Source organism: Mustela nigripes, chromosome X (genome assembly GCF_022355385.1).
Source record: "Mustela nigripes isolate SB6536 chromosome X, MUSNIG.SB6536, whole genome shotgun sequence".
Taxonomy (NCBI): domain Eukaryota; kingdom Metazoa; phylum Chordata; class Mammalia; order Carnivora; family Mustelidae; genus Mustela; species Mustela nigripes.
Window position 1 is genome coordinate 9966727 of NC_081575.1, and position 18359 is coordinate 9985085.

An 18359-nucleotide genomic window follows, 5' to 3' on the forward strand; every position below is an offset into this window, starting at 1 on the left:
TGATTGGGGTTGAGAGAGGGAGAGAAGAATGGGCGGGGGGAGAAGGGAAAATGGATGGAGACGGCCTGTTCATTTTCAATTTTTCCGTGAAGTCCCCCCTCATCTTTTCACCCTCATTGGCTTTATCGCTCCCTTTGCCCCACCTCAATGTTGCCAAGTTCTGAAAATGAAACTAATGAACTGGCCACTTAAGGAGAAAAATATTTCCTGTACCAACACCCCAGTTTCAGTGCCACTGTATTGTCTGTACAGGGTCTCACGTTCATCCCCGTGGCTGGGCTCCTCGGCAGCTTAGGATTGGAGAACGCGTTCGTGTAGCCCTTAAGTTGGATTCTTACCAAGCACAGATAAGGTAAATAGGGCAGGTATTCAAGGTTGAGAAAAGTTTGGAGTTTTATTCACTTACCTGAAAGCACTTTCTGGGAAGAGGGACTGTCTTGGACCAGTTTTTATAACTCCTGAAGTGCCTGGAGTCTAGTGAGCCTTTCATTTTGTTTTGAAAAATAGAAGGTAGTTAAGTGAAGGAAGGAAGGAAGAAAGGAAGGAAGGATGAGTGGATGGATGGCATTATTGAGTGGTTTAGTCGCAGTTCCTTGATATTGTTACAAAGCCAAACCAGTTCTAGAACTGAAGTGTCTGAGTCCTAGTATAGACCTTTTTCCCATTATACCAGCCTGCCAACACTCAACACCAGCCCTATTTATACACCTCAAATACGAAGGAACTTTTAATGCTATCTTAGCTCCATTAATTAGGAAAGACTATCGCCAGCCTGATATTTCAAAGGCATTTTTTTCTTAGCACTACATTTATTTTAAAGAAAATCTGCAGATAGACATTACAAAGACACGTAAGAGCCCAGAGCAGACAGGAGTAAAAATAATTGGACATTTTAAAAGCAAACAAACCAGAATTGATACATCTAAATGAGTGCTATTCTTCTAAGTCATGCCCCTGGGACAATACCCACACATTCCAATGATGAGAGATTGCTCAAATGCTTTGGGAACTCTTGAATGGGAAATCACTTCTAAGACCGATGGGAAAAACAAAACAAAACAAAACAAAAAAACAACAAGACAAGGAATTCCATTTTATGTGTTTATATTCACACTTTACAATAAAAACAAATCTCTTTGGACTCATCCTGCAGAACGTCAGGTAAAATTCTAAATAGATACACATTCATTTCTCTTAACACATCATGAATTTTCGCTTAATAATCAAACATAGCCTGAAAAATTAATATTTTACATACGTGGTAACCATTTGTCAGAGCTACTGAGTATTATCTAAATGAAAAGTAGGCATTTCAGATGCAAGTTCAATGTTTCTATCCTTTCAGTTTACTGTGGTTCCTGTAAACGTATCATCCATGACAAGAAACGAGAACGCTGGTTTAGGAACCATGTGCCTTTCTGATGGCTTCCTAGAAATTAGCTGCGTCTGCTGTGCTCTTCCAATCTGTTGAGAACAGCTGCTTTTGGCTGCTGTGTTTTTAAAAATGAAAATAGCTGCAGGAACCATGAAGAATTTTGTTCTCAATCATACTTTCTGAAGCGGATTTTAGTGGCGTTTGTATTGGAAAGACACCTGGTGCTATCTTCCTTTAAATATTTGGTCCAGCATTTTTTTTTTTTTTTTTGAATGCCTTTATTCCAGATTGCTCCTGGCATTTTTGTAAGACTTAAGAGAATCCTTGGCATTGGAAAGTTCCAACAGTGAAAATTTGCATGTGAAATGTGGTAACAGCATTGAAGGATGAACACGTGGGGGAGCTATCATAGAGTAAATTTAGAACCAGGCAAATAGGCTGTGAGACCTTGGGCCGGTCATTTTCTTTCATGAATCTGCTTCTTAATTTATGGAATGAGAAGTGTTATATTGACTTGGATTTTGTGTGTTTTGGTAAAGTGCTCAGCACTGTGCTCAGACATATCATATGGTCCACAAGTGCTAACGGCTGCTGTCATTATTAGTATTAGTAGTAGTACTCGTAGTAGTAGTATTGTTATTATTACTTAAAGGTATTATTTTATCCAGGATATGCTGAGATAAGAAATTCCACCCCCCACCTCCCCACCCAAACGTCAGTGACTCTAAACAGATGCATTTCTTTTTTTTTTTTTTTTAAAGATTTTATTTATTTATTTGACAGAGAGTGATCTCCAGGAGACTGAGAGGCAGGCAGAGAGAGAGAGAGGGAAGCAGGCTCCCTGCTGAGCAGAGAGCCCGATGCGGGACTCGATCCCAGGACCCTGAGATCATGACCTGAGCCGAAGGCAGCGGCTTAACCACTGATCCACCCAGGCGCCCAACAGATGCATTTCTTATACTACAGTCCGATGAGTCCCTTCTGCTAAGTGACTCAGGGATCTCTGTCTTGGCCATTTTGTCCTGCTACTACCATCATGGAGGGCTCTGTGTTGTTTTCGCCCAAAGTTGTGAGGGAGGCAGCTTAGAGAAGACAAAATCACGGTAGAGGTATCATTTCCACTAACCAGAACTCAGTCCCGTGGTCCCCAAAAAACTCTACGGAGATCAGGGAAACGTGCTCTTGGTTTGAGCACAGGAAGCAGCAACGGCGGGCAGGCCTATCGCATAGGATTTCTTGGGGTCACAGATAGTTTCCTTACATTGATGAGAAGATACGCGTCTGTGCCACCGTCACAAGCGCTTGCTTTGTTGTGTGTTACGTGATTCCCTATCTCGTTTCCCTTCTTCGGATGGAATGACAGTTGTGTCATCTTTGAGACAGCACTCGGCTGCTGCCTCCCAAATATGTTTTCCTGGGAATGTTCTTTAAACCTCTGGAACTGATTTTTGAAAGTGAAATGACCTTGCCGGGGAGGGCATCTTGAAGACTACCTTTCCAACCAGGAACTCAGCCTGGATGAATGGGCCTCCGTGAGCTGAAAATATCCGTGCCGGTGCCCCAGCTGCCCAGGATGGACAGAGCACGGGGATGTAGGAGGCTGCCCACGGCACAGTCAGAGCCGGGGTGCCGGGGCACCTCTAAACCTTCCAGTGCAAATGACAGGTTCATCTGGGCGTCTGTGGATGCCAGCTGGGGCTCCCTATTCTAGGACAAAGTTCCAAGTGTTAGCGTTAGCATTTCAAACTAGAAATAATTAATAATAGGTCAGTTTGTCATAATGAGAAGGAATCAGGGCCTCAGCGACAGCTGATACCAAGGAAGAATCATTGACAGAGAAATTAATTAGGAACGTTTCCATTCAAAGAAACACTTTATCAAGAACGCCCACGAAAAAGTGAATCCTGCCAAATTACTATAAAAAAAAAATCACTATAAAAAGCACTCTGCTCAAATGGAAGCTAAAGCTCACTTTGAATCTAAATTTATACACAAGTTGTCAGGCCTGACAGACTATATCTCTTCAATGTTAATGGGTGTCTCCTAAGCCCTGTTCTTCTGTTTTATGAACCACTGCCTTAAAATCACTAGTTGCTCACCACTGTGTATAAATAACCATATTAATCCTACAAAGCCGTGGTTTATGCAGTTCAACCATTCGCTGAGGTCTGCCTTTTTGTTAAGCTAGCTAAACAGCAAATTAATCTGCATTTTAGTTCAATACTACCCTCGAACATTGAGGAACATGGAAGAGACAGTGCTATAAATGTTAGGTCTTTAGTTTTACTTCCTATATATCTCTTAATTCCACTAAGTTTTTTCAAACTGTTGCCACTGACCTAGCGGCCATCATCTTTTACCCGGGCCACAGCAAAACTCACTCAGCTCCCCTCTAATCCATTCGGACCAGAGAATAAAAGTAATAGAGGGCGTGTCACTCCTCTGCTTCAAACTGATAGCTTTTCTTCTACTTAGAATAAATCTGGATTCCCCACTACGACCTCTGGTAGCATTCTGGCTCCTGATTATCCCAACATGACCTACTTACTACTTGGACAAAACCACCAAGCTCAAATACATTTTCATTATAAAAGAAAGCGATCAGAATATAGCCGTCCAAATGTGTGTTCTCCCAATATGAGGCAGCTCATTGGGAAGCTTCATTTATACATTCTGTACTGCTTGCGCCACAACCTTTCTCGGGAGTCCCTTTGGAAAGTCTCGTCAGAGGTAACTCTTTGGCTATGTAAGAAAGAAGTTCCATTACTTTACAATCTTACATCATTTTGAGTTCTACAGTATTATTAATTTATTGAAAACAGCTGATTAATTTGTTGAACATTTGGCTGTGGCAAATAACCTGATTGAAAGTTAAGAATAACCTATGTCTGTCCCCCATCTGTCTTCCTGTTCAGCGGGGAGCCTGCTTCTCCCTCTCCCTGCCACTCCCCCTGCTTGTGCTCCCTGTCTCTCTGTGTCAAACAAATAAATAAAATCTTTTTAAAAATATTTTTTTCTAAAGGTTTTTATTATTTTATTTGATAGAGAGAGGCACAACGAGAGAGGGAACACAAGCAGGGGGAGTGAGAGAGGGAGAAGCAGGTGTCCCGCTGAGCAAGGAGCCCGATGTGGGGCTCGATCCCAGGACCCTGGGACCGTGACCTGAGCCAAAGGCAGACACTTAACACCTGAACCACCCAGGTGCCCTGAAACAAAATCTTTTTTTTTAAAGTAATGTCCTATGTCTGATGTAGAGACTATCAATAGAATATAAGTTAATCTCCAGAAGGGATTCCAGAAATGATCTGTGCACTTTCGACATTGGTGGAAGAAATCCAAATTTCCAGAGGGGACTGTTTTTTTTGTTTTTTTTTTTTTTAAAGATTTTATTTATTTATTTGACAGAAAGAGATCCCAAGTAGGCAGAGAGGCAGGCAGAGATGGGGGAGGAAGCAGGCTCCCCGCTGAGTGGAGAGCCTCATGTGGGGCTCGATCCCAGGACTCTGAGATCATGACCTGAGCCGAAGGCAGAGGCTTAACCCACTGAGCCACCCTGGCGCCCCGAGAGGACTGCTTTTTGAAAAGGAGATACCTCTTATGGGGAAATCCTTTCTCCTCTTTTTGATAAACACTCTGTTACTGCTTTACCATCAGACCTTCCTCAGGAGTTTGGGGACAAAATCATAAAGCAAGTTGAGGTCATTATGCCTTCTAAACACCCTGTAGTCATCCCTCAGCGCTGGCTGGGGCAATGAGTCTCCAAGTCCTGCCCCAAAGAGCAGACAAACAAACATGGGAAGTCTGGGTTTCTATATTGCCGTCAAAATTGGTACCCATGGCCCGATGGTCAGGTGAAGAAATGGTGTGCCTGGCGGACCGTAGAGTGCAATGACTTTCCAGCAAACACTTTTCAGATCATAGAAGAAACATATCTCCTGCTTATTCCGATCTAGTAGAATGTTTTTTCAGTTTTAATATAGGCAACACATTGAGGGCCCACGCTGCTTATCCAGGACTCCCCAAGAATATTATTAAGTGGATCATTCACAGCAGCTCTAATGTCAAGACAGGCAAGATGCTGTGCACACTTCCCGATCTGTCCTTGACAGCTCCCAGACAGCCTTCACGGCATCTCTGTGTGACTTCTGGGCTGTTAACAAGCTCTTCTGCTTCATTCATCGACTTAGCTTTCAGCTCTGCTAGTTTCCCCATTGGAGTCAGCAGTCATGCATGTGCCTTGCCTGTTCATTATGTCACCTTCCCCAGAGTCGTGTGGGCCTAGACAAAAAAGACACATTGGACAGGCAGCAGTGTTAAGGGTGACTTCCTTGACTGAGAATACATCCCACTACGTCGGAATGAGGAATGTGGTGATCTCTGCAGCAACATCTGGTGCTTTTTACACACTGGGTTTACAAGCTCCCTTCAAACGCGGGGGCAAGAGTAGGCAGTCAGAGACCATTAGGATTAATTGAGTGACTCCGCGAGAAAATTTAAAAAACAAAACAAAACAGTAAATGCTGCCTTGAAGGGGATTTGTCATATCCAGGAAGGGGGGGGGACTTTTTTAAAAGGCTGAAGATCAACTTTGAGAGCATAGGATGCTAGAGAGTGCCAGCTCAGCGTTCCTCGGAGGAACGTCTGTCTTCGTCTCCTTTTTTGGTTCCTGTAACAGTAAACCACAGCTTGGTTGGCTTAAACAAGAGCAGTTTACTTTCTCACAGTTCTGAAAGAAGGAGGGGTCACATCCGGGTGCCATCTTGGTCAGTTTCCGGTGAGAGCCCTTTTCCTTGTGTGTAGGTGACTGCCTGCTATCTTGCTGTGTGCTCACGTGGCCTTTTTTTCCTTGGGTGAATGTGCACAAAGAGTGAGTACCTTCATGTCTCTTCTTATGAGGACACTAATCCTGTTGGATCCGGGACCCACCCTTGGGACCTCTTTTAACCTTAATTATCTCCATATTGAGCCTATTCCAAATACAATCACAATGGCGGTGAAGGGTTCAACATACGCATTTTAAGACGACACAATTCAATCCCTAGAGGTATCTTCCAGAATACCCTGGGTGAGCTGGGCTACTGTTTCTGAACATCAGTAGGTCTGATTATTTCAATAACAACAACATTGGCCTCAACTACTGATGGAGGAGATAGGGAAGCCAGACAAGAAAAGAAATGAAATGAAGTGGATAATATAATATGTGACCCATAAGCTTAAAATATTTACTGTCTGGCTCTTCACAGAGAAGAGTTTGCCGGCCCTGAGTTCAGACGCTCTGCTTTAGAAATCCGCATGATTAACTCCTTCATTAACTTTGGATCTTGTTCTTCAGCTCACAGATGTGTCTCCTGGCCCCACAGGCTAGACCAAACACTCCTCTAACGTCCTTTCGCTTTGTGCTTGTGCACTATGAGGGTGTTTTATTTCAGGAGGCAGTGTTGTAGGTGAGTTTTCCATCTAAATTTGGCATCTCTATGATGACAGCAATCACATCATTTAATTAGAGGCATTTCTATAGAAACAAGAAAAATGGGTGTCTGGGAGTGTCTGACTCTTGGCGATCTCAGGGTCATGAGATTGAGCCCTGCCTTTGACTCTGAGCTCAGTGCAGAGACTGTGTAAGATTCTCTCTCGCTTTTCCTCTGCCCGCCCCCCGTTCCAAAATAAATAAATAAATAATTTTTAAAAAGATTTTATTTATTTATTTGACAGACACAGATCACAAGCAGGCAGAGAGTCAGGCAAAGAGAGGAAGAAGCAGGCTCCCTGCAGAGCAGAGAGCCCGATGTAGGGGATCGATCCCCGGGTCCTGGGATCATGACCTGAGCCAATGGCAGAGGCTTTAACCCATTGAGCCATTCAGGCGCCCCATTAATAAATACATATTAACAAAGGAAACAAAAAAACCGAAAGTTAATAGTTGGAGCCAATTATAAATTCAGTTGAAAAAATTTCTAGGTGTTGGATTAAAAGCATCTTTAGTCGGAGTGAGGGCTGGCGGTGGCAATCTGACACGTTTTCCCGGTTTGCACAGTGAATGTCTCTGGTGATCTTTCTAATTTTCCACACAGCAAAGGGCATGAAGATTGTCCCCACAGCCCTGTTGTGATTTCTCTCGTTTCTATCAAGTTGTCCAGCTTGAGCATGTGTGGCTTCAGGAAGAGGGCTGTTTTCGTCTCATAGTGACACCAAGTCCAAATAGTGGGAGAAAATGTGAAATGCTAGTTTGAAGGGTTCTAGGCAAATATGAAAGGAAACTAGAATTCAGGATCCAGTTCAGCTTATAGGTAAAAAACACAACCTCAAAGACAATAAACAGGGCACCTGGGTGGCTGAGTGGGTTAAACCGCTGCCTTTGGCTCAGGTCATGATCTCAGGGTCCTGGGATTGAGTCCCGCTCAGCAGGGAGCCTGCTTCCCTTCCTGTCTGCCTGCCTTTCTGCCTACTTGTGACCTCTCTCTGTCAAATAAATAAAAAAAATCTTAAAAAAAAAAAAAAAAGACACTCAACAGCACGAGGCCCTGAGATGTACAAAGGCGTATTACTGAAACATCTTTCTGTAATCATCTCCATTTCTGTCACCGATAACCACAGTACGACCGATTTGTTTGCGGAGCTAATCTGGTTTCAATAATCTTGGCCTGCAGCAAGAATAGTGATTGACCGTACAAGCTTTTTAAAATCTTCTGTGCTAGAACTTTTCATAAGGAATCTCAAATTGGACTTTCAAAAGCCGCTTGAGGCAAGGAAGCCAAGCAAAGGACTTGTCCTATTGTGTCCTTTACAAGGACAGATTCTTACTGAACTTATGCAAATACATACATTGTCATGAATGTAATAAGAATATTTAATGAGAATTTCTGAATTCTGGAGGGATCCGGTAGGAAGAAAAAGATAAATGTTTCAACCTTTGTTGCAAAGATACACTTTTCCAAATTGCTGTTGAGTTATAGGTAGCATAAAGGAGGAGAGAAACTGCTTCCTGGGCTTGGGTTTAGTTTGTGGTGAGTTAGAGAAGAAACTCTCCAAGAAGGCTGAAGTGTCTCTAAACACGGGACCTGTTATGTATGGTGCCTCCCTCAGGAAAATAAAGAAGAAAATTGGAAGTAAGCCAACCGACCCAGTATACTTGCTCCTTCTATGGGAAAACCCAGATGAAAAAATGGCCACCTGTCACTGGGGTTCCCTGGACCTATCGAACCCCTTCTAGAGCCACAGTCAAGTCGGCCATCTGATGCCTAAAGGAGCTGAAAGACGGGGAGAGGCTGCACCGTTTGAAACAATTGGTAGCCTGTTCCCAGTGGCTTAGTTTTGCGGAACAAAATACTTGGGTTGGTTGTTAAATTTATTAATTACACATTCTGATTTACATTGTGTTAATTTTACTTTCTTGAAAAACATTCGGAAATAAAAGCCTTCTAATTTTTATTGGAAAAAAGGTAGAAAAGGGGGTTCTTTAAATTTGGAAAACAAGCCATTAAGGAACTAGCTGTGTTTTAAATGAAGCCATAAAAATTACAGTTGTCTTCATTGTTTCCATTCAGTCTTATGTGATTAATTCTTGTTTTCCTTGATCGTGGGGTTAGCAGCTTTATGCATCAATCAGTTTTCCATTAAAGGTTTAGATTTATTTATTTATTTTTTTTTAAAGTACGCTCCATGCCAACCATCACGCTTGAGCTCACAACCCTGAGATCAAGAGTTGCAAGCGGGGGCGCCTGGGTAGCTCAGTGGGTTAAGCCGCTGCCTTCGGCTCAGGTCATGATCTCAAGGTCCTGGGATCGAGTCCCACATCGGGCTCTCTGCTCAGCAGGGAGCCTGCTTCCTCTGCTCTCTCTTTGCCTGCCTCTCTGCCTACTTGTGATCTCTCTCTGTCAAATAAATAAATTAAAAAAAAAAATCTTTTAAAGAGTTGCAAGCGCCAGGGGGCACCTGGTGGTGTGGTCCTTTGAGCACCTGACTTGGGTTTTCAGTTTAGGTCCTGATCTTAGGACCCTGCAATCAAGCCCTGTCATGGGCTCTGCACTCAGCATGGACCGCTTGAGAGTCTGTCTGCCCCTCTTGCTCATGCTCTTTCTCTTTCTAAAATAAATAAATAAATCTTAAAAACGAGTTGCACCTTCCTGCTGAACCAGCCAGGTGCCTCTAAAGTTTTAGAAATTCTTATCCGGTTCAGTATTATGATCTTAGAGTTAATAGAAACTTGTCACCTTCTTTTTCATGGATCTCTTTGAAGATGAAGCATTTTTTCATGAATACTTTTGCAAGAGAATCAGAGTAAAACAGTAATTGTAAATGACAAAAGACTTTAAAAATAGCCCTGGAGGCACCACTGTGTCTGAGTTAAGCAACTGACTTTGGCTCAGGTCATGATCTTGCGGTCCTGGGATCCAGCCCCTTGGTGGGCTCCAGTGTCAGAGGGGAGTCAGTCTGTCCCTCTCCTTCTGTCCTTCCTCCTGCTTGTGCCCTCTCTTTCTCTCTCTCAGAAGGGTGGATAAAATCTCTAATTCAAAAAAAATAGCCAAGATCAATGATCTGGTGCGAGTTCATACACACACAAAATGATGTAATTGACTTAATTATCCATTTACCCAAAGTGAGAATTAAAAAATTTCAAAGGGAGGGGTCCCTGGGTGGCTCAGTGGGTTAAAACCTCTGCCTTCTGCTCAGGTCATGATCCCAGGGTCCTGGGATCGAGCCCCGTCTTGAGCTCTCTTGCTTCCTTCTCTCTCTCTGCCTGCTTCTCTGCCTACTCATGATTTCTGTCTCTCAAATAAATAAATAAAATATTTATTAAAAAAAATTTCAAAGGGAAATACAGAAAAGCTACATAGTTGTAAAACAAACAAAAACAAAAAAACCCCTTAGTTCTTAATTTTTTTAAAGATTTATTTATTTATTTGACAGACAGAGAGATAGAGAGCACAAGTAGGCAGAGAGGCAGGCAAAGAGAGAGGGGGAAGCAGGCTTCCTGTGGATCAGAGAGCCTGATGCGGGGCTCGATTCCAGGACCCTGAGATTATGACCTAGGCGGAAGGCAGAGACAACCCACTGAGCCACCCAGGCACCCCCAATCCTTTGCTCTTATAATATTGAAAAGACTTAGGTTTTTTTCTCTAAGTAATCAAAGACCTCATAAGGACAATGTGAAGCACAGGAAATAATTTTCATAAGACACAGAATGTTTGTTTCCTAGGCAGATCACAATAAGGTAAAGAAAAACTTTTGCTTGCAATTTCTTGTTAAGAGCAGACTAATAGGGGCACCTTGGTGGCTCAGTTGATTATATGTCTCTTCAGGTCAGGTCATGATCTCAGAGTTGTGAGATCGAGCCTTGCATCTGGGCTCTATTGCCTAGACTTGGGGCCTGCTTGGGATTCTCTCTCTCTCCCTCCCTCTTCCTGTGCTCTCCGCATACCCCACTTGCCTATTCTATCTCCCTCAAAAAAAAAAAAAGAAAAGAAAAGAAAAGAAAGAAAGATAATCTTAAAAAAGTGTGATTTTAACAGACAGAAAACCACATTCTAATTTTGTACCAGTTATAATACTTTTGATATCGATATTAATGCTCTTTTTTTTTTTTTGACTTAAATCCATTCCAGCCATAGCTTAACCACACATAAAATCCCTTCCTCAGTATTCCTTTTCACAAACCTTCTACAACCTTCTGTATGCATTTATGTTCTGCCCTATCGTTTTTCCTTTCTTATTCTGGAATAATTTTACTTCATGTCAAAATTACTTTCTTTTTTTTCTTACCAACCTACAAGAACAACAAAACCCCCCATGTCCTTTATACATTTTCTTAGCCAAAAAACATTTTATTTTCCATATCTAGTAATTTTCTTTCATGGTCATTTCTAATAGTTTTAATTAAATATATGTATATATTTTAAAGATTTTATTTGTTTATTTGATATAGAGAGCATGTGCACATGTGTGGGGTGAAGGGCAGAGGGAGAAGCAGGGTCTCTGCTGAGCAGGGAGCCTGATGTGGGACTCGATCCCAGGATCCTGGGATTATGACCTGAACTGAAGGCAGGCGCTTCACCGACTGAGCTACCCAAGCACCCCTTAATTGCATATATTAATTAGAATTTTTAACCCTTAGAATCCTTAATTTCTAGTGAGAACTAAAGTAAGCAATTGTGGAGTGGCAAATTTATAAGTATTTTTCACAATTTATGCAACTCTATTCTTCATAGCTAAACTTTGTGTGAAATTTATTAATAAATTTATAAAATTAATACATTAATAAAGTTTATTAATAGTCCCACATATCTTTTTCTCTCTGCAAAAATTTTAAGAGCCAAAGTAGATAAACTTGTCTTTAGCATTTATTGTTTATCTTATTTGGAAATGATATAGGTATTCAATGAAAACCCATATTTAATTTAACTTAGTGTAAACTTATTTACATTTGTTTAAATTACTTGTTTTTAACAGGTGTTCTTGGACTAGACATTAAACAGCTAACCAACATCTTAAGTTACTGTTGAAAAATTTTGAAGATGTAGAGTTGGCATAAATTTATTTGATTAGTAGTATACCCAGGTGGAAGAAGTTGTGTTTTTGCATTACATTTAACATTGACAACTCTGCAGACAAGTCTGTTTTTATTAAGGCAACAAACTTAAACTAACTTTATTTATCAAAGAGTATCTCAGGTTATACGAACCTGAAAATCATTTGGGCTAGTTTCTGTATTTCTGAGAGTGTATACTTGGTTCACATAAATGCTTACTTTTCTTTAATCTAGTTAAACAGAGCTCTTAAAATTAATTTTGGCACCACCATCCAGAAGGAGAAAAATACCACATATCTATAACCTACATATATAGACATACATCAATAGACAGTCAAACACAGAGATCCTAAAGCTTTTGTTTGGAAAAATTTAGCTACGTCTCAGGGGATACAAGACTCTAAAAAACAGTTGGGTCCAAATTGTGTTTCTGGCAGATGGAATAATTGTCCCTGTTCAGATGGCCAAAATTTTTTTACCAAAGATTTTTTTTTTTATTTGCATGCTGCGAGGATCCTTTTAGAGCTATTTTTGGAGTCATTTTGTCTTTTAGAAGCTTCTGCATACCAATCAAAGAATGTGTTCCATTGTCTCAGAGGTTTGAAATCTTCTCTTTTAAGGATGCCCCTTAAGGTAGACTTGCCTAAGTTAAACTTGTCCTGAAGTGGCCACAACAATTCCACAAGTTCACCCATTTTCCAAAAAGACACAAGGTCCAGATCAATAGACCAGCTTGTCTTGGCCTTCAGATTTTCCAAGACCTCTTAATTATGAGGGGGCCCCTTTTCCAACAGCTGTTCCCAAACACAGGGAATCACAGGTTTTCCCCACTTTAAAAAAGCATGGGGGTGACTTCACCACCAAGAAGCCTCACCAAGCAGTAATGTGCAATTAAGTCGGAGAGCTCAAAAGGCAGAGAATAGAGTTCAAATTCCATGGTCAGCAAGAAAGCAGTGATGTCAGTGGACTCTGTTCACTGGCCTCAGCGGGTGTTCTTTGGATCGTACTCTGGATACCGTAAATTATCAAAAGTTTATAAATAACAAGACCAATGAATCACTGAAGTAGTAAAAATTAATTGTGCCCACACCATAGAGTTTGACAACCAGAAGCACTCAGACCACAACAGGGAGTGAGGCTCAGAGAGGGGGTATGTTGGCATAAAGAAGCTCATATACTGAGTGGGTGAATGACTGTTTATTCTTTACAGTGATTGATGATAATATTAGAATTGTCTTCAGATGCTAGGGAAATGGTCAGTGGTTACCTCCTATCAACCTTGGGAATGTTTAAGTCTCCTTCTGATTTCCAGAAGCATAAGCAAGAAATGACCCACTTAAAGTTGGTCTTGCCAAATTAGCTAAATTAAGCTTCGTTTGTATGGTTTTTTCTGCACAGGGAATTTTTTTTTTTTTTTTTTTCCTGCCCAGGGAATCTTTAAGGCTGGTCTCTGTTTGTTTATTTTACCATGGGAAAGCAACTTCCAGGTGGGAGAGCTCTTAGCATGTACACGGAAAATCTGCATTTATTTGGTGCTATAGTTCTTAAAAAGGATGAGTGTTAGAGAAAGGGACTCAGACGTATCTGGTTTCCAGTGTTTTCAGCAAAGACAAGGGATCATGGAGTAAATGGTTACAGATAGCAAATTAAACTTGAATTCTAGCGCCCCACTTTAGAATCTACTTGGAATTGGGATAAGTTGAAATGGTGTCCAAAGACTTTTGCTTATTGTTTTCTTTTGTTTATTTTAAGGTTTTGTATGTCTCCAGAAAAGAGTGAATGCATGAAAAGGGCAGAAGTTGTAAATAGGAGTGTCTACTGATAGACTGAATTAACACTGCCTTCCCCATATCCGCTTCCTTAAGGTCATTCAGCAGTATGGTTTAGGAGCCTAGTAGAGCGCTGCGGGAGAGAAGATGTAGGCATCCATTCTTAAATTCTTTTATTTGTATAATTTATGTTGTTGTGGAGATGGCACAGGGAGGAATATGCCATCAAGGAGTTTCTCCTCTAATATAAAGGAGGACATATGTACATAGATTAAAACAAACATAGGCTTTGATTGGAAGAGGTGACTTCGTGTGCTGTGAAGTACGTGGGTTCTCGAACAAGCGCTCCTGGGTTCAGATCTTGGAGTCTGATACTTTGTATGTGAACTTGGTCATTCATATATCTACTCTTTGTCTTAGTTTTTTAAAATGTAAAATGGCAGAAATGCTAACTGTCTCCTAAGTTTATGTATGATCTTAGAGCAGTGTCTGCCATGTGGTAAGCACAGTATTAATGTTTTTCTTAATTTAGCATTGACAATATTTCTACTGAACTCTTCATTAAGTATCCAGATAGAGTCAAAAATGAAGTAATTGGGGTTCCTGGGAGAGGTGCAGGATAGAGAAGTAATTTTGGTTATTATATGCTCATAGTTGTCCTGTAGAAACATCAGACCAAAGTCACCTAGGGAATGACTGTGGGTTGACAAGGGTTCCATCTAAGGATGGAGCTCTGGAGCATTCTAGCATTTATAGGTCTGAAAGATGAGTGAAATGCATCAAAAAAGATTGAGAAATGAAACTTCACCGTCACAGACTGAATTGTCACCCCCCCCCCACCCCGCAAAATTCATATGTGGAAGACTTAACCTCCAGTGCCTCAGACCATGACTGTATTTGGAGATTAAGCATTTAAGGAGGAGATTACGTTAAAATGAGTCTGTTAGCTTGGGTGCTAATTCAAAACAGTGCAAGCCAAGAAGGGGACTGCAGTTACAACAAACCTGCTGATACCTTGATCTTGGGCTTTTATTTATTTATTTATTTTAAAAAAAGATTTATTTATTTACTTGAGAGGAGAGACAGAATGGGGGAGGGCTAAGGGGCAGTGGGAGAGAATGCTAAGCCTATTCCCTGCTGATCAGGGAGTCCCACGTAGGGATGGATTGGAGGACCCTGAGATCATGACCTGAGCTGAAATCAGGAGCTGGGTATTCAGCCGACTGGGCCACCCAGATGCGCCTTATCAGGTAGAATCCTGATTAGATTTCTTTGAGGAGAAAAGCAGGGGTGAGGATTTTGTAGCAATGAGAGTAGACCACCCTCAGTAAGTTTTCTATGAATGGGAATTGGGAAATGGGGCTGTAACTGCAAGTGACCCCACGGTCATTGATTATTTTGTTTCTCCTTATACATTTTAGAGTTACCTTGTCAAGTTCTACTTACCCCAAAATGTTGGAATTGGTACCTTAACATTGAATCTTCCAATGTTCAGTCATACTGGATCTCTCCATTTATCTTCATCTACTTCAATTTCTTTGCATAATGCTTTGTAGTTTTCTGTTTAGAGATCTTTCACATCATTTGTTCAATCTATTTCTAATTTTTATTTTCTTAATGTTATCGTTGATGGGGTTTTCAAATTTTTACTTTCCAATTGCTTGGTTCTTGCATAGAGAAATACAATTGATAGCGAGGTTTTTTGTTTTATTTGTTTGTTTTGGTATTTACTTTGTATACAGTAATCTTGGTAATTTCACTCATTTGTTGTGGTCCTTTTATACATTCATTAGAATTTTCCACATAAACAATCATATCTGTAAATAGAGACACTTTGTCCACCTTTCTTTTTGACTTTTATTTCTTATCTTGATGGATTATACCTTCTAAGGTCCCCATTTAACGTTAGAGATGAGTTAAATAGAAATGATGAGAACAAACGTCCTTTTACTGTGCCCAGCTTTTACGTTGACTAGCTGTGTGACTTGCAAGTCACTTCATTGTGTCTCACTTTCCTAACCTTTAAAATAATAATGCCCACCCCGAATGGTTATTGTTTAACATTTATGGCTACTTAAAATTTTTTTTTTTTACATCAAACTGTAGTTTTCTCCTTCTTTACCAACTTGGGAGCTCACTTCCAGCCCTTAAAGTCCTTCTTTTCCAGGGTTTTGGTCAGGTGCAGGACAGCTTTGAGTTTTCATTCTTGTTTCTTTGCTCGCAGTGTGTGTATTAAGAGCATGATCTCTGAGCACTTCTATATCTGAACATAATATTCTTTTCCCTCTCAGTAATGGAATGCAACAGTATATTTAATTTTTGGATCACAAAGTCTTATCTTCAAACTGAATAGAAACATCCCTAGTTGCTTCTGTCATTTCATATTGTTGAGGTGAAGTGTGCAGCCAGCCTAATTTATGTCCAACTGTGGACAAACTTTTTTTTTTTGCCTCAAACATTTCAGTTTCAACATAATGGGGAGATTTGTTTAGGTGCAGACTTTTTTAATGCTGATTATGCCTGAAATTGATTCAATATTTCAATCTCTGTACTCTGCTTTTTTTTGTTGTTGTTGTTGGTTACTTTTATGACATCAGGAAATTTTCTACTTGCGATTGTGGGTTTAAATTTTTTTTTTTTAAAGATTCTATTTATTTATATGAGACAGAGAGAGAAAGAGCACGAGTAGGGGAGAGAGGAAGAGGGAGAGTGAGAAGAAGCAGACTCCCCGTCGAAGAGGGAGCAGGGGAGACTGATGCAGGGCTCGATCTCAGGACCCCGAGATCATGACCTGAGCTGAAGGCAGAGGCTTAACCGACTGAGCCACCCAGCTGCCCTTTGGATTGGGTTTGTTTTATTTATTGTTTGTTTATTAATTACCATTTCATCTGATCCCTCCCTCCCTTAAAGATTTATTTATTTTACAGAAAGAGTGATGGGGGAAGGGGCAGAGGGAGAAGAGAATCTTAAGCAGGCTCCAAGCTGAGCTCTGAGCCCCATGCAGGTCTCAATCTCACAACCCTGAGATTGGGACCTGAACCAAAAGAGTTGGACGCTGAACCAAATATGCCACCCAGGCTCCACTCACCTGGTCCTTCTTAAAAAAAAACTTATAGAAATTCTGTATAATAGATCTCTGTCCTCTGATGTACATGTCTATTATCTTCTCTATCATTTTTTGAATCTGACCTTTTCCTCTGCATTCAGACTTGAGTATTTCAAACCTGTGTTGGGCTGCTAGATTTACATGATTGATCCTTTCTATTCTTTATTGTCTCAAAATATTTTTCTGTATAATAAAGTGATTGTTGCCCAACATGCTTGTTGTACAGACCCTGTGATTCTGACCAAAGGTCAGTTGTTGATAGGGTGACGAAGTCTTTCTTTTACTAGTAAGCACATTTAAGCAGACTATTTCTTTGTTTCTTTGTTTCTTTCTTTCTTTTTTCTTTCTTTTTTTTTTCCTAAGTATGTTATTTATCTGACAGAGGGAGAGATCACAAGTAGGCAGAGAGGCAGGCAGAGGGAGAGGGAGAAGCAGGCTCCCCACTGAGCAGAGAGCCTGATGCGGGGCTCCATCCCAAGACCCTGGGAACATGACCCGAGCCGAAGGCAGAGGCTTCAACCCACTGAGCCACCCAGGTGCCCCTCATTTATTTTTTTTAAATTGTTTTGAGTTTTTAGGCATTTTAAAAGCCTTTTCAATTGGAGGGGCTACCTTTTTTGAATGCAGCTTGGATTGTTTATTACTGAAGTATCGTTGACATACAGTGCTGTATTTATATTACTTTCAGGTGCGCAATATACTGATTGGAGAACACTGCAAATTAAGCTACGCTTAGCATGATTAGCGCAGTCCGTATCTGTCACCACACAATGCCAGTGATGTCCCTGACTTTTCCCCATACTGCACCTTTCCTACCGTGACTTCTGCATTCTGCAAGTGGAAATTTATTCTTAATCCCCTTCACCTATTTCATCCGTCTCCCCACCCCCTCCCTTCTGGCCACCACCAGTTTGTTGTCTGAATTTATGTTGTTTGTACGGTGTATTATACCGTGTGTTTCCAGTTTTGTTGGTTTGTTGGTTTGGTTTACACTTTGGTTTTGTTGGTTTCCTGCCTCATCTGTGTCCATTGTTTTATTCTTAAACTTCATCTTCCACTTCCATGGTTTACTGAAATGTGAATTTATCCAGTGGGAGCTGTCTAAAATTTCTTCCTCTGTAATTTGCACTTTGAAATTTGAATACAAGATTTCCATCCTTTTTCCTTCAGAATTTTCACAGGCCCATGCGATGATTATTCATTTTCCCTGTTCCCATATTTTAAGTTTTATGAAGATAAAACCATGTGTGTATTTTTTAAAGGTATATATTTTTTAAAATTTTTTAACGATTTTATTTATTTGACAGACAGAGATCACAAGCAGGCAGAGAAGCAGGCAGAGAGAGAGGAGAAAGCAGGCTCCCCACTGAGCAGAGAGCCCAATGCGGGGCTCGATCCCAGGACCCTGGGATTAAGACCTGGGCCGAAGGCAGAGGCTTTAACCCACTGAGCCACCCAGGCGCCCTAAGGACCATGTATTTTTAACTGAAGAATAATTGGTATCCAATGTGATAGGAGTTTCAGATTTTAAATCCATTATGAAAAGACCAACCACCATAAGTCTAGTTACCAACTTGCCACCAT